This window comes from Sciurus vulgaris (assembly GCF_902686455.1).
Source record: "Sciurus vulgaris genome assembly, contig: HiC_scaffold_138_arrow_ctg1, whole genome shotgun sequence".
NCBI lineage: Eukaryota > Metazoa > Chordata > Mammalia > Rodentia > Sciuridae > Sciurus > Sciurus vulgaris.
Genome location: NW_027632915.1, coordinates 1,866,950 through 1,880,061, shown reverse-complemented (window position 1 = coordinate 1,880,061; position 13,112 = coordinate 1,866,950). Strand labels below are relative to the sequence as shown.

Below are 13,112 nucleotides of genomic sequence, written 5' to 3'. Positions count from 1 at the left end.
GCAGTGATGATGTTGCTATTCTATAGTTGTTGCACATTTCTTCTCTGATCTCTATTTTCCAATTCTTCTATTTTACAATGGAGGAAAGATAAGAATAACTGAAAGCAGAACCATAACTGCCCTATTATCTTTTCTGATTCAGTACTTTGCCCCTCCTCTCTTTATTGGGCCCACTTTTCTTGTTGGACTGATGAGGGACCAAACTTCTCCTTGCAGAAGAATGTCATGGAATTCCTGGCATCCTTGAAGCCAGTGGCCATTTGGATAATGAGGAACATGCATGGGAACAAGACAGGTGAGGTCTGGGAGCTGGGCCTAGTCAGGGAGGCTGGCACAGGGTGGGGCATGTCTCCTCTCCTGGTGGTGGTCCTCACTCTACCCTGGTCAGGACACGGCTCTGATGGCCTCTTTCCTGCCTCTGGCAGCCGGGTGGACAGTGTTAGAATCCTCACCTGTCTCTCCTTGCCCAGCCTCCACTCTTCTGGCAGGTTCCCCTCTCTGTTTAGATGGAGGCCAGCAGTCCTGGGTTTGCTGGGCTGAGTTCATGCTGGTGGAAGATGGTGGGGTAGACAGGGTGCTGCTCTAAGGCTCCACGGGTACAGGTTCCATGAGGCTGAGGCTGTGGAGGCCTCCCATAAGCAGGAAAGACCCCCCACCTGATGGTGCTGTGTGAGTCGCAGTCTCTGTTGCTCCCTAGGAGTGGTGCTGGCAGGCGGCGCTTTACTCTGAGCATGCGTGGTGCTGCCCCCGGTTGTCTGCCCTGGACAGTGAGCCTCTGCCCCTGGCCTTGGAGCCCTGGATCTGGCTACCCAGAGGCAGGGGACATGGCTGGAGGGAAGTTGGCACTGGGAGAATAGTCACAGAGTCCAGCCCTCCAGTGCTAGGCCAGGTCATGGGGCCGTTATGAGCATTTCTCCTTTGCAGAACATGGTCAGGGAAGGGCTGAGGCCAAGAGGGAGTCAGAAAGGCCCTTGTTTCTGACAATTGGCTTCTGGCGCCTTCGCCAAGCAAGCCAGGCTGGTGCAGAGGGCTCCTCAAAAGGGAGTTTGGTCTAGTGGGGAGGGAGGGGGTTGTGCTTTGGAGGCTTCCAGCCTCTGCCCTGAGCTGTGTGCAGCAGCCCTAGTGACTCCCAGCATCTGCAGGGCCTGCTGTTAACCTTTGTCCTGGTCCCCCTCAGGGTACATCTTTGTGGATTTCAGCAGCAAAGAGGAAGTGAAGAAAGCCCTGAAGTGCGACAGGGTGTACATGGTAAGGGGGCGTTGGCAGAGCCCCTTGGGCTTCTCGTCCCTTCATGGGCTCCTTCATGTACGTCTGTGCTGAGCTCTTCCTCCCACCTGACACTGTGGGCTCTGAGGGTACAGCAGCAAACAGAGGGACTGTGGAGAGGCAGGCAGCACTGGAGCCCATGAGCAGGCACATGGCCCTGGGCAGTATGGGCAGTCATGGCAGTGATGAGGGCTGGGGTTGGAGAAGGGAGGTCTCCAGTGGTCCAACTGTTGGGCCTCCTGGAGTGAGGAGCAGGCTCTGGCCTCTGGGCATGGTTGGTGGAGGTGCTGCAAGGGCACCTTCCCCGAGCTGGGACGTGGCCCTCCACCCTCTCTGGCATGGATGGCGATTGGACCCAGCCATGGACTCCTGGGGATGCATTGTGTCAGGGTAGATGGGGGTCCCCAGGAGTCCTGCTGGCAGGTCAGTGGAAGGTATCTATCAAGCTCTTGCAGTGCGGGTGGAGGCTGTCCATCCCTGTGGCCTCCTTATGCATGCAGGGTGGTTTTTGCAACCTGCTCACCAGCAGGTGATTGTTCAGGGTCAGGCTGTCACGTGAGAGACCTTTCACAAGGCAGAGCCAGCAGCAGTGCCAGAGTGGGCTCAGAGTCCAGAGGACATGTCACTTGGCCTACGACAGCAGGCTCCAAGGGCTGAGGCCGTACTGGCAGGCTGGGCTAGGTCCCAGGGGCTCAGGCTGCTGCCCCTCTACAGAGCCTGCTGCCGGGCCCATCACCTTTCCAGCTGGAGCATCTGGCAGCCTGCAGCTAGGAACTGGGTCCCCAGCCAGATGTATCAAGTCCCAGGCTCCCTGAACCCTCTCCTCCTACAGGTGGATGCTACATCAAGGTGTTCAGGGAGAAGCACGTGCCCACAGTCAAGGGGACCCTGCAGAACAGTGTGCAGCCCTGGCAAGGCTGGACGCTTGGGAAGAATGAAGAGGAGGAGGACCTGGCTGACTCCGGGAGGCTCTTTCTGTGCAATCTGCCCTACACCAGCACCAAGGAGGACCTGGAGGTGCTCTTCTCCCCCTACGGTAGGTCTCTGCTCCTGACCGTGCATGTAGGCCCTTGCTGTGCCTGGCTCCCACTTGGCTGGGTCGGCCCAGTCTGCCTCCCACTATGGTAGGGCTCCACTCCTGGCCATGTGTGTAGGTCCCTGCTGTGCCCGGCTCCCACTTGGCTAGGTCCGCCCCATCTGCCTCCCACTTGCTCTTGACCTCAGGTAGTGGCTCCAGCTGGTCTCCTCATCTGAAAACAGAGCTCTCTGTCCCCACCGCAGATCTAGTGGTATCTTCTGCTTTCTGAACTTGAACTTGGATTCCTTTTTTTTTTTTTTTTAAGGGAGCTTGGGAGTGAACCCAGAGTCACTCTGCCACCAAGCTACATCCCCAGTTTTTTTATTATTTTTTAATTTGACACTGTCTTGGTAAGTTCATGAGGCTGGCCTTGATCCTCCTGCCTCAGCCTCCCAAGTTGCTGGGACCACAGGCATAGCCAGCATGCCCTGCAGAAATTGATTCCTTAGCTCTCACCATCCAAATGCAGAGCAGGAGTGATGGAGGCATTTTCCTGAGATTCTTTGACTTCTGGTGTTAGAATTCAGCAGCCGCCCAGCCTGTCCCACCCACCATGCTCCTGCCTGGGAATGCTTTTCTTTCTTAAGTCTTTCCAAGCAAACCGAGCTTCCGAGAAGAGGCAAAAGCCAGGGCCATCTTTGGTTTTGCTGCTGTTACTTCTTGGGCTGGGAACTTGCAGGCCTGTAGTTGAGCATGGTCACAGGGGCCATTTGTCAAGGGGAGGAAGGTGGGCTCGCAGTGCAGGTGGATCTGTGCTCTGGAGATGCTGCTGGCGCTCTTGTCTCCCAGGAGGCTGGCCTGGGTGTGAAGGATCAGCGAGGCTGTGTGAGTGTGGCTCGGGCCAAGGACGGCTCAGAGGTCCCAAGTGGAACCTGCTTGCAGGCCAGGTGATGGGACCTGAAGGTCTGTCCACACTGTCCTGCTCCCCAGGTCCTCACATGGGCTAGTGCCCTGACCACATGGCAGCACTGGGTGGACGGGAGAGCTTGATCTTAGACTGCAGGTATCCATTTGGGATGTGGCCACACCTGGTGTTCAGAGTGGAACCACTGCAGACAGTGTCCTCTGAGAGGAACGACGTCATGAACACTTATGTGGCACTAACTGCAGCAGGCCCTGGGTAGTGACCGCACACTAACTCTTGGACCCTCGAGGCCACTGTGTGTGGGCTGACTGTTGTGCCATTCACAGGTGAGAGGAGGCAGCCTGTGTGGGCAAGGTCACTGCCCAGGACAGGCTGTGTGCAGCAGGCCATGGAGCCAGGTGCAGCCTGGCACGTTCCTCCTTGCTTCTCTTAGTGTGGGGGACGACAGGACTGGGAAATGACACCCTTGATCTGGAGGTGGACCTCATGGCTGGCAGTCACCGTCCTTCCCTCAGGCTGAGTGGACATGGCCAGTGCACGGCAGCTGTGCTGTGTTCATATGGCCAGCACTTAGTGCCCGGCACTTTCCCCCAAGCTTGGGCCCGGCTCTAACCCAGGTGACTTGATACTCTCCTGTCCTCAGGTCCCCTGTCAGAGCTCCACTACCCCATCAACAGCCTGACCAAGAAACCCCAAGGGCTTTGCCTTCATCACCTTCATGTTCCCCGAGCATGTGGTGAAGGCCTACGTCTCAGTGGATGGGCAGTTGTTCCAGGTGAGGTTGCTCATGGGCCCGCTGGGGTCGCTGAGCCTGGTGATGGAGGAGGGATGGCCCTGTGGAATGCAGGGAGCTCTGCTCTTCAGGGTCACCTTGTGATTTGCCCAGGCCACCTCCCCTCTGGTGCAACTTCATTCACAGCGTATGGACCTTGTGGGCTCCAGGCCAGACCTGGCCCACACACGGTCGCTCATGTTCTCCCTGTGCAGAGCCTGGGGGCACAGTGTGAGGGGCTGTGGTGTATCACAGAAGGGCACCTTTCCCTTGGCATGGCCATGTCAGGGACCCCAGCGCCAACTGGACCGAGAGTAACCGTGTGTCTGCTCTGTCTGCCGTCCCTGTCCTCCTGCAGGTCTGGCCCTGGGTCCAACTCGTTTAGGACAGGAGGCCCCACTAGACAGGAGGCCCCACTGGAGAGCAGGGCTGGAGGGTGGGAGGGCAGCTTGCCCACTTCCTCCCCTGTCCCCGCAGGGCAGGATGCTGCACATGCTGCCTCCACCATCAGGTAGGAAGCCAGTGAGGATGCTGACACCCCTAGCTCACCCTACAAGAAAAAGGTGTCCAAGGACAAAGTCAGCAGCTCCAGGTCCTTGCCAGCCCTGCCCAGGCTCCACCGCCCTTTCCGCCTTTCCCAACCACCTGGTCCGTTTTGCTCTGTAGCTTGAGGTTCATTCCCACCTCCGAGCCAGCTTCCCCACTGCAGATGGGGAGAGCGGTGCCGAGCTCACTTATGCTCTGAGGTATCAAGTCCACTATGAGTGGACAGTTGCCCTGGCACAGGCCGACTGCTGGCACTGCCAGACGTTGGATCTGTCAGCCCCACTGCCTGCGGGTGGGGAGCCCACCCAGGACAGGCAAGGTGGCAGGAGGGCTACGAAGGCGGGGAGGCTTATCACAGGCTATGTGTCTGTGAGAGAGCGCCTGTGGGTCCCAGCGTGGTCTGTCCTGCTCTGCCCCGGCCCACAGATTCCACAACTGGAACACGCTGTTCATGGGGCCCAACGCCATGGCTGATGCCATCACACAGAAGTACAGTGCCACCAGGAGCCAAGTGTTGGACCACGTGAGTGGCCCGTGACTTGCGAGCTTTGTGTCTGCAGACCCTCTTGGCAAATCTGTCCAGGGCTGGACCCCTGCGGAGTTCTTTCTGGGCAAAACCAGGAGCGCATTTCAGCCACATGGTGAGGGACATCCCTTGATTCTGCGCATTGGCTGCTTTCTCCATGGTCCTCTGGCCCTTCTTCAAGACACTAGAGGCCAACCTGTCTGTGGAGGTGGACAGCAAGCCCATGTGTAACTGAATGGCCTGGTGGCCATGTTTATAAAAGAAGCAGAAAAATTAATTCTAACAGATGCCCTCTTCGGCTAATGCGTCTGAGGAATCGTCGCTTCGCTGCGCCCAGCATAGTCACAGGGTGTTTCTCCCCGCTTGTTCCCACCCAGGCCACTGAATTCCACGCATAACTGGACATGGGTTTGAACGAGCCATGCCTCAGGTGCCCAGTGGCTCATGGCTGCCATGCTGGGCAGTTCAGGTTGGCCTGAGTTGGAGGAAGGGATAAGGGACAGTCACAGTGGCTCTGGTGCTGCGAGTGCCCCGAGCACCCCAAGCACCAGGGCTTCGCAGTGCTGGCACAGGGTCCTGCCTTCTAGAGCCTTCTGGTGCCTTCTGGAGCCTCCTAGTGGAGACAGGTGGAGAGAGGAGAGTCTGGGCTTGTAGGGGAGGTGACAGAGCAAGGACTGCTTGGAGTGAGGGGTTGGGGTCAGGTTGATCCCTGCAGAAGCTCCCAGGGGCTGCAGGAGGAGCTGCAGACATGCCCACTGTGGTGAAGGGAAGAGCCCAAGTGAGTGTGGGGACACATGGCTGGCGAGGGCAGCAGAGGGGGTCAGGCGGGTGTGGCTGGCTGAGAGTCACTGCTGAACCCACTTCCACTGGGTCTGCTCAGCTTCTGGCTGGAGAGAGCAGATCAGGTCCACCTGATGGCTGTGGGCCTCCTTTCCTCTCTTAGGTGACCAAGTGCAGTGTGGCTGTCCATGTGCCCCTTGGGGAGACCCAGCTGGTGCAAGAGGTGTGGCACTTCCTTCACAATGGGGTCAGCCTGGACTCCTTCAGCCAGGTGGGTCCCCATTGCCCTCTCTGCTGATGGCCCCTAATTATGGCTGCTGCAGAGCTGGGGACGGGGCTCCAGGGAGGCTGGGGGTGTGTCGACAGGCCCTGTGGTGACTGGAACCAAAATCTGAGTGCTCACTGCTCAGCTGCCCCCCACAGGGACAGGCTGCTCCTGGGGCTTCTCCATCCATGCCTGTGGCAGCAGGTGGCCTGAAGTTCCACACTGAGATGCCAGTGTGATCAGTGGAACAGTAGCTGGGGCACCTGGGAGGTCCAGCAGGCTGGTCATTCACTGTCAGGGTCTGCACAACTCAGTGGGAGGGCTGGGGGCTGACTTCTCAGCAGAGCTGCCCAACTGTGGAGCCAGCACATGGCCTGCTGGAGAGGGTGGCACCTCCTCGGTCTTGCTTCCCAGGCACCTGGCCCCTGGTGCTCCAGACAGTGCTGGTGTCAGACTGGACCCCTGCTGCCCTCCCTCACAAGTCCTATCTGCTCCATAGGCCACAGCAGAGCGAAGCGAGATGATGATTCTGGCCAAGAACCTCCCCACAGGCACCCTGGCAGCTGAGATGCGGGAGACCTTCGGCCGCTTCGGGAGCCTGGGCCAAATGCTGCTGCCCAAGGGTGGTGTCACTGCCATCTTGGAGTTCCTGGAGCCCCTGGATGTGCACAGGGCCTTCCAAAACTTGGCCTACTCCAAGGTAGGGCTGCCACAGGGGAGAGGGAGCTGGCATGTGGGAGGGCCCTCAGCCTGAGCTCCACCCTTCCACAGTGCACCTGCAGAAAGCACCCTGCTCTGTCCCTGCTTTCCTTGGCTTCCTTTCCTGCCTTAATTTGAGCCTTCACTGTCTGCTTCTCTGCTGTCCTGTACCCGTGATAAGCTGAAAGTCAGTTCCCTACACAGGGCTGTTTTAAGAATATCTATAGCCACAGCATGTTGGCTTAAACCAACAGAAAGTCATCTGTGGCAGAGATGACAGGCAGGTGTCCAAGTCCAGGGTGTGGCCAGCACCTCCAAGAACTCTGGGGAGGACCTGTCCTTGTCTCTGTCACCATTGGGCTCCTGGTGTCCCTCGGCTCCCTGAACCACTACAATCCCACTCCCGCCTTTGCCCCATTGTTGGGCCTTCTTGGTCCCAAATCTCCTCCTGGGTTTACAGCCCACCCAGATAACACAGGACATCCCACCTCGGGATCTTGGTGACAGTCGCATGGGGCGTCTCCTTAGATTCTGGTGTGGGGGCATAGCCGTCTCTTGGGGAGCCACCTTTTAACCCACCATGAGTACTTTGTCCAGCGACTTAATGCTTTGCAGACCACAGTCCCCCAATGATCCTCAGGGCAGACATGGCAGGTGTGGAGATCATTTCTCCACAGCTGCTGCCCCCCCATGGTCATCTTCAGCTAGGGCCCTGCCCACTGTGCTGCCAGGAACTCAGTGTGCTCCAGACACACAAGACAGGTGCCAGAGCCAGCACCACAGACGCCTTTCTTCCTTCCTCCTGCTGATGTGGGAAGGAATCGTCACCAGGTGAAGGGTGGTGAATGGCCTGCCCAGGCAAGGCCATGTCCCTCTTCTGCACATAGGGAAACTGAGGCCCAGTGACCCAAAGTCATCCAGCTCAGAAGTGGCACAGCTCCCCAGTCTGGCTCCTGAGCACAAGTTTTCATTTTTCTTTATTTTTACTGGGGATTGAATCCAGGGACATTTAATCAGTTAGCCACATCCCCAGCCCTTTTTTATATTTTTATCAGAGACAGGGTCTCGCTGAGCTATTTAGGGCTTTCCGGAGTTGCTGAGGCTGGCTTTCAACTTGAGATCCTCCTGCCTCAGCCTCCAGAGCTGCTGGGATTACACACATGCCCCACAGCACCTGACTGCTTGTGGTTTTTTTTTTTTTTTTTTTTTTTTTTTTTTTTGATTGTAATTAACTTGTGAGCCTCGCATTGTGAAATTTGAAACAAGTCCCAGAGGTCCCAAGTTGACAAGTCTCCTTCCACCCTGCCCTGCAGCTCACAGCGTTTTCTACTGAAGCAGCCATTAGCAACATCTGTGTCTCCTTATTTAAGAAACTGCCTGTGAACGTGTGTGTGGATGGAACAAGAGCGCTTCTCTGGGTGACCACACTGACTTCCTGCTGGAGCCTCCCCTTGCTAGCAGTTCTTCACCTTGTTACACTCCCCCTTTCATCCTCTGACTAGAGAAAATGCAGGGAGCACCTTGACTCCACCCTGGTCCAAGGCAGCAGAGGCATGGGCTCTCCTTTGCAAGCTGAGGTGCAGCCCAGGGGCTGGAGTGTTTTTCTCTTGGGACTCCAGGCCATATTTCTCTTTCTAGCTCCTCTGCCCTGGGGAGCACCCATCTCCTCTGACCCTCAGACTCTTCATCTGTATGTGGGACTGAGTCTCTCTCTAGCCATGTCCCAAGATGTAGTCCCACAAGTTTGGCACCTTTGCCTCTGCAGTTCCACCACGTCCCACTGTATCTCAAGTGGGCTCCAGTTGGCATCTTCTCTGGCACAGCCCCACAGAGGAAAGAGCACCAAGAGGCACCAGTGATATCTGCAGAAAAGAATGTGGTGTAGCCAGAAATGGGTAAGAACAGGTCTATGTGGGAGGAGAGCAGGGCAGCACAGAAGTGTTCATCAGGCCACTGGTTTAACATGTTGTTCATTTGAACACCAATGGACTTCAGTCTCTAATTGTATAGGTGTGTAAAACATTCCTGAAAAATAGAGCATCAGACCCGGGCATGGTGGCACACACCTGCAGTCCCAGGGGCTTGGGAGGCTGAGGCAGGAGGATTGTGAGTTCAAAGCCAGCCTCAGCAACTTAGGCACTAAGCAACTCAGTGAGACCCAGTTTCTAAAATATAAAATAGGGCTGGGGGTGTGGCTCCATGGTTAGGCACCCCTAGTTCAATCCCTGGTACCAAATAGAGCATTGTGAGCGCAGTGTAAGGTAGCAGCTGCGGGTAAAGGAAGAAAACCTAGATTTCTTAATACTCAGAATAGCTGGGAAGGTCCCTGCTCCGTAGGTGGGGAGAGCTGTTGGCAGGGAGGAGAGCCATGTTTGCATGTGGCACAGTGCCCCCTGGTGTCCAGCAACTGCACAGGCAGGAAAGGGAAGAGCAGTGGTGGGCCACCCTGGCCTGGGTGGTCCCAGCCCCCTGGCTGACCCACACAGTGGGTTTGTGAGCAGGATAAGCGTTCCTTGTCAGGACTGTTGTGCAGACTGCAGGAACTGGCACGTCCCTGGACCTCACCCCTCTCAGGATGCCTGAGAACTGATACCTGCCCCATACCTACAGCTGCCCCAGGAGATGGGCAGCTCCCAGGGACCCACAACCACACCTTGTAGTCAGACACCTTCAGGAGCCTCCTGTGGACTGGGTTGTTTGACCCAGGTGTTAAGATTCTACCCCTCGGCCCAACACACACAGGGTTACCAATTGCTCAGTTTACTGAAATGAGAATTTTCCTCTTAAATACAGATAAGCCCCTTGTCTACCATCTCCATTGTCCTCATATATTTACAAAAAAAGTGTTTTAATGCAAAAAAAAAAAAAAAAAAAAAAGGCAGAGGCCGGTGGAGCCTCTGATCACCCCTATAAGATTTGAATCCGTGGCCTTGCCATGTTGGGGCCTTCTTGCATGCCCATGGCTCATGTATGTGTGCCCGTGGGTAGTCAGGACTGGCTATCTGTAAAGGCATTTGGGACCCGCTGGCCTGGAAGCCACACCCATCCCTTTTCTCTCTGCCTGTTCCTTCCCTCTGCGGACGGAGAGCACCCCATCTGCTAGGTGGATGGTGAAAGGCGTGAACCTTTTCAGTCCTTCCTTGGAGCCACCCAGGTCGGCTTTGTGGTGGGGTCCTTTCTACCCTGCTTGTATTCCTGGACAACTCCCCTTGTGGGGTCCTCCTGTGTCCCTAAGCAGCCATCACCCTGCAGCTGCCAGCCACCATGGCTTTCTGGCTTTCAATTCCGCTGCTGCACATGAACCTGGGTGATGATTTCTGACCCAATTGAACCCTCCTCTCAAGCACACACACTGGCGGGGTCAGGAGGCTTGCAGACAGCTCTGGTCTGGCTTCTTCCTCCCTGCTTTGGGCTCAGTCAGGGGAAAGGCGCATGGGACACCATGCCTCCCGGGGCGTCCACCTCCCATCTGACTGGGCTGATTTCATTTGAACTAGACGGTGCCCTCTCAAGCAGGCACCTTGTCTGCCTCACTGTCCATGCAACCTGCGGAGTGCCAGGCCCTGGGAGTGCAGAGAGGGTGTTGCCCCAAGGCAGAGCGGGGTCCACTCCCTGCCTGCTGACACCAAGCTCTCCATGTCCTCACACTGAGGTGCTGCTTCTGGGGAGCAGGCCATGCATGCTGGTGATGGTGGGCAGGGTCCCTGTCCATTGCCCTCTCAGGCTGAGCAAGCTGCCTCCCTTCAGGCCATTTCTGGCCCTGAACAGTGAGGGTGGCACCCATGCACCCCCCTGAGGATGGGGGTAGATGCCATGCTGACCACTGTTAGTCCCACACAGCGGGAGTGCACGTCTGTAACTGTCGCTGCTGTCCAGGGTGACCACAATGGACATGGCCCAGACTTCCCAGGAGCACCTGGGCTGCTCACAGCCATGTCCGAGGAGGGTGTGGGGTGCAGGCCTGCTCTGGGGCGTGAGCAGTGTCTTCTCGGCACCAGTGTCTGGACCCTGTTAAAATGCTCTTTGGTCCCCAGGCTCAGGTTAGTGTTGAGGGTCCTGACAGGCTTGCAGCTTGGAGGGACTGGTGTCTGCCCACTGGCTGACAAGAGGCCTCAGAGCTGGGATCTGTCCAGCCCTGCTGGGCTCACCGCAGCCTGTGGTAGCTGATCTCATTTTCTGACCGCGTTGCCTGCACAGCCCCCAGTCTCTGGTCCTGAGCTGTGCCCTCTCCCCTGATGCACCTCACCCACCCTCTGCACATTGTTCCAGATGCTTCCTCAGGATGACAAAAGTGGGGGACCCAGCAGCCCCAGGCCCACAACCAAGATCCTCACCTCCAGATAAGGGACTCTGGATTGGGGGGGTGTCCTGGAAAGCTGTTTGCAACTGATACGTCTGCCGGCAGCCACAGCACGGAGCCTAGAGGAGTGGCACAGCGATTATAACAAAGCTGTGTGGCGCTGTGTGACTGGATTTGATTGTGGGGCTGTGGCGGAAGCCCCTTCTTGCCTCCTGCCTGCAGCCCAGTGGCTCCTGCTCCTGCTCCCACAGCCGGCCCCTCTGCTGCTTCCTCCTGCCGGGGCCTGGCGATTCTGTTGGTGAACATCTGCTTGAGTTTTGCAGTCACTTATTTTTTCTTTCCCATCGTCCTTTGTCTCCCCATTGAGGCCAGCAGCAAAGTACTTCTTAAGAAGAACTTTGGCTGGTGGCCTCAGCCCTGGGCCACATCTGGACCCCCCTGGATCTGAATGCGGGTTGCAGTTGGGTTTGACGTGGTGGCTCAGGGGTGCTGGGAGGTGCTGGGGTGACTGGGTCAGGCTGGGTCCTGTCCTCAGGGCCAGCAGGGACACAGTCCCCTGAACACAGATGTCTGGCCTGGAACCTGCAGGAGGAGGGCTGGGCTTCCCCAAAGCCACCTTCCTTCACAGGGAATAATGGGCTCCCCTGGGTGCCAGCCCGGCCAGCTGGACATGCAGGGTCCGGGGGCAGTGTTGGTGGTGCAGTGTCACTTCTTGGGTTTCAGATAGGCCCAGGGGCTGTCGCAGAGCCTCGATGTTCATCTCCCAGTCATCCTGCAGGCAGCTCTGGCCATGGTCCCCACTCACATATGGAAAAGAGTAAGCCCCGGGGTTAGTGGACTCTCGAAGTCACACACTTGGAGGGCGTGGGGATGTGCCCCACAGTTGTGAGCCCTGAGGCCTGAGACCTTGCCCGTCTGCACTGCTCCCATTGAGCACTAAGCTTGTTGGCCATCTGCAGATGTTTTTGGAGTGTCCTCTCTGGACCAGTGCTGGGGGTGCAGGGGTGACTGCGTCAGGCTTGGTTCTGTCCTCAGTGAACTCCCCTTTAGTTGGGGACCCAGAGGCAACCAGTAAGGAAGGTGGTTTCAGAACAGGCTAGGGGTTCTGGAAAGAGGACACCAGGATATGGTGGCCTTTTTTACTAGTGTGGTCAGGAAGAGCTGTCTGAGGGCAGGATATTTGGACTGACACTGGGCAAGCAGAAACCAGGCCTGGGAAGACAAGAGGGGAGCTGGTTGGGCCAGGAGGTAGCAAGTGCAAAGGGGTCAGTATGGCTCTGGCAGGCTTGAGCATCAATGAAGAGGCCAGTGAGGTCAGTGATGAGGTCAAAGGAGCTGGCAAACTGGGAGCAGGCACTGAGAGGCCACTGAAAGGCCAGCCACTCTGTTGTCCAATGGCAGGTGATAGTAACTAGGCTTGTGGATGAGTAGTGGATTTTGTTTTTCTTAACAGCTCAACACAGTGCAGGGGAGAGAGAGAGAGAGAGAGAGAGTGTGTGTGTGTGTGTGTGTGTGTGTGTGTGTGTGTGTCTGTGTGGTTTTACTCCAGGCTGCAGGAGGGATGCGGAGGCAGGGAAGCTCCATCGCTGGCCCAAGCTGTGTGGGTGGTACACAGCAGAGCCCAGTGGTACAGGCCCATAGCCTCGTGTTCCCACGTGCATGTCCCATGGCTCTGTCCCTCCTGACTGCTGTTTCCAGGCCCCTCCTCTCCAGGCCCCGTGGTCAGCAGATCTCTAAAGACTGCCATGCCCTCTTCTTGTAGCATTACAGGATCCGGACACTCCAGGGGCAGGGATGTCATCGTGGGCACGAAGGGTTAGGGTGTGGACGTCTCTGGAACTAGCCAGCCTGTGCTGTTGGGGAAAGGCCGGGCACATGGGAAAACGGCTTTCATCTCCAGCCAGCTGTTTTTCCCAGTGCCCCTTCCTGGGTGGTGCTGAGAGCGGCTGACCTGCTCATGGAGGGGTCTTTCCTGAGCACAGTTCCTGAGGTGCCCACTGACCCAGCCTGCTCAG

The 13,112-nt window shown here is 57.1% G+C and overlaps 1 pseudogene across 1 annotated transcript; it reads left to right on the top strand.

Moving 5' to 3' along the window:
• Positions 1-276: 276 nt before the first annotated feature.
• Positions 277-8,843, top strand: LOC306652187 (putative RNA-binding protein 19; annotated as a pseudogene). Its single transcript, XR_013766975.1, has 9 exons — positions 277-295; positions 1,178-1,248; positions 2,053-2,302; positions 3,853-3,984; positions 4,459-4,573; positions 4,954-5,050; positions 5,997-6,104; positions 6,598-6,798; positions 8,563-8,843. The product of XR_013766975.1 is annotated as a putative RNA-binding protein 19 (transcript).
• Positions 8,844-13,112: the final 4,269 nt, after the last annotated feature.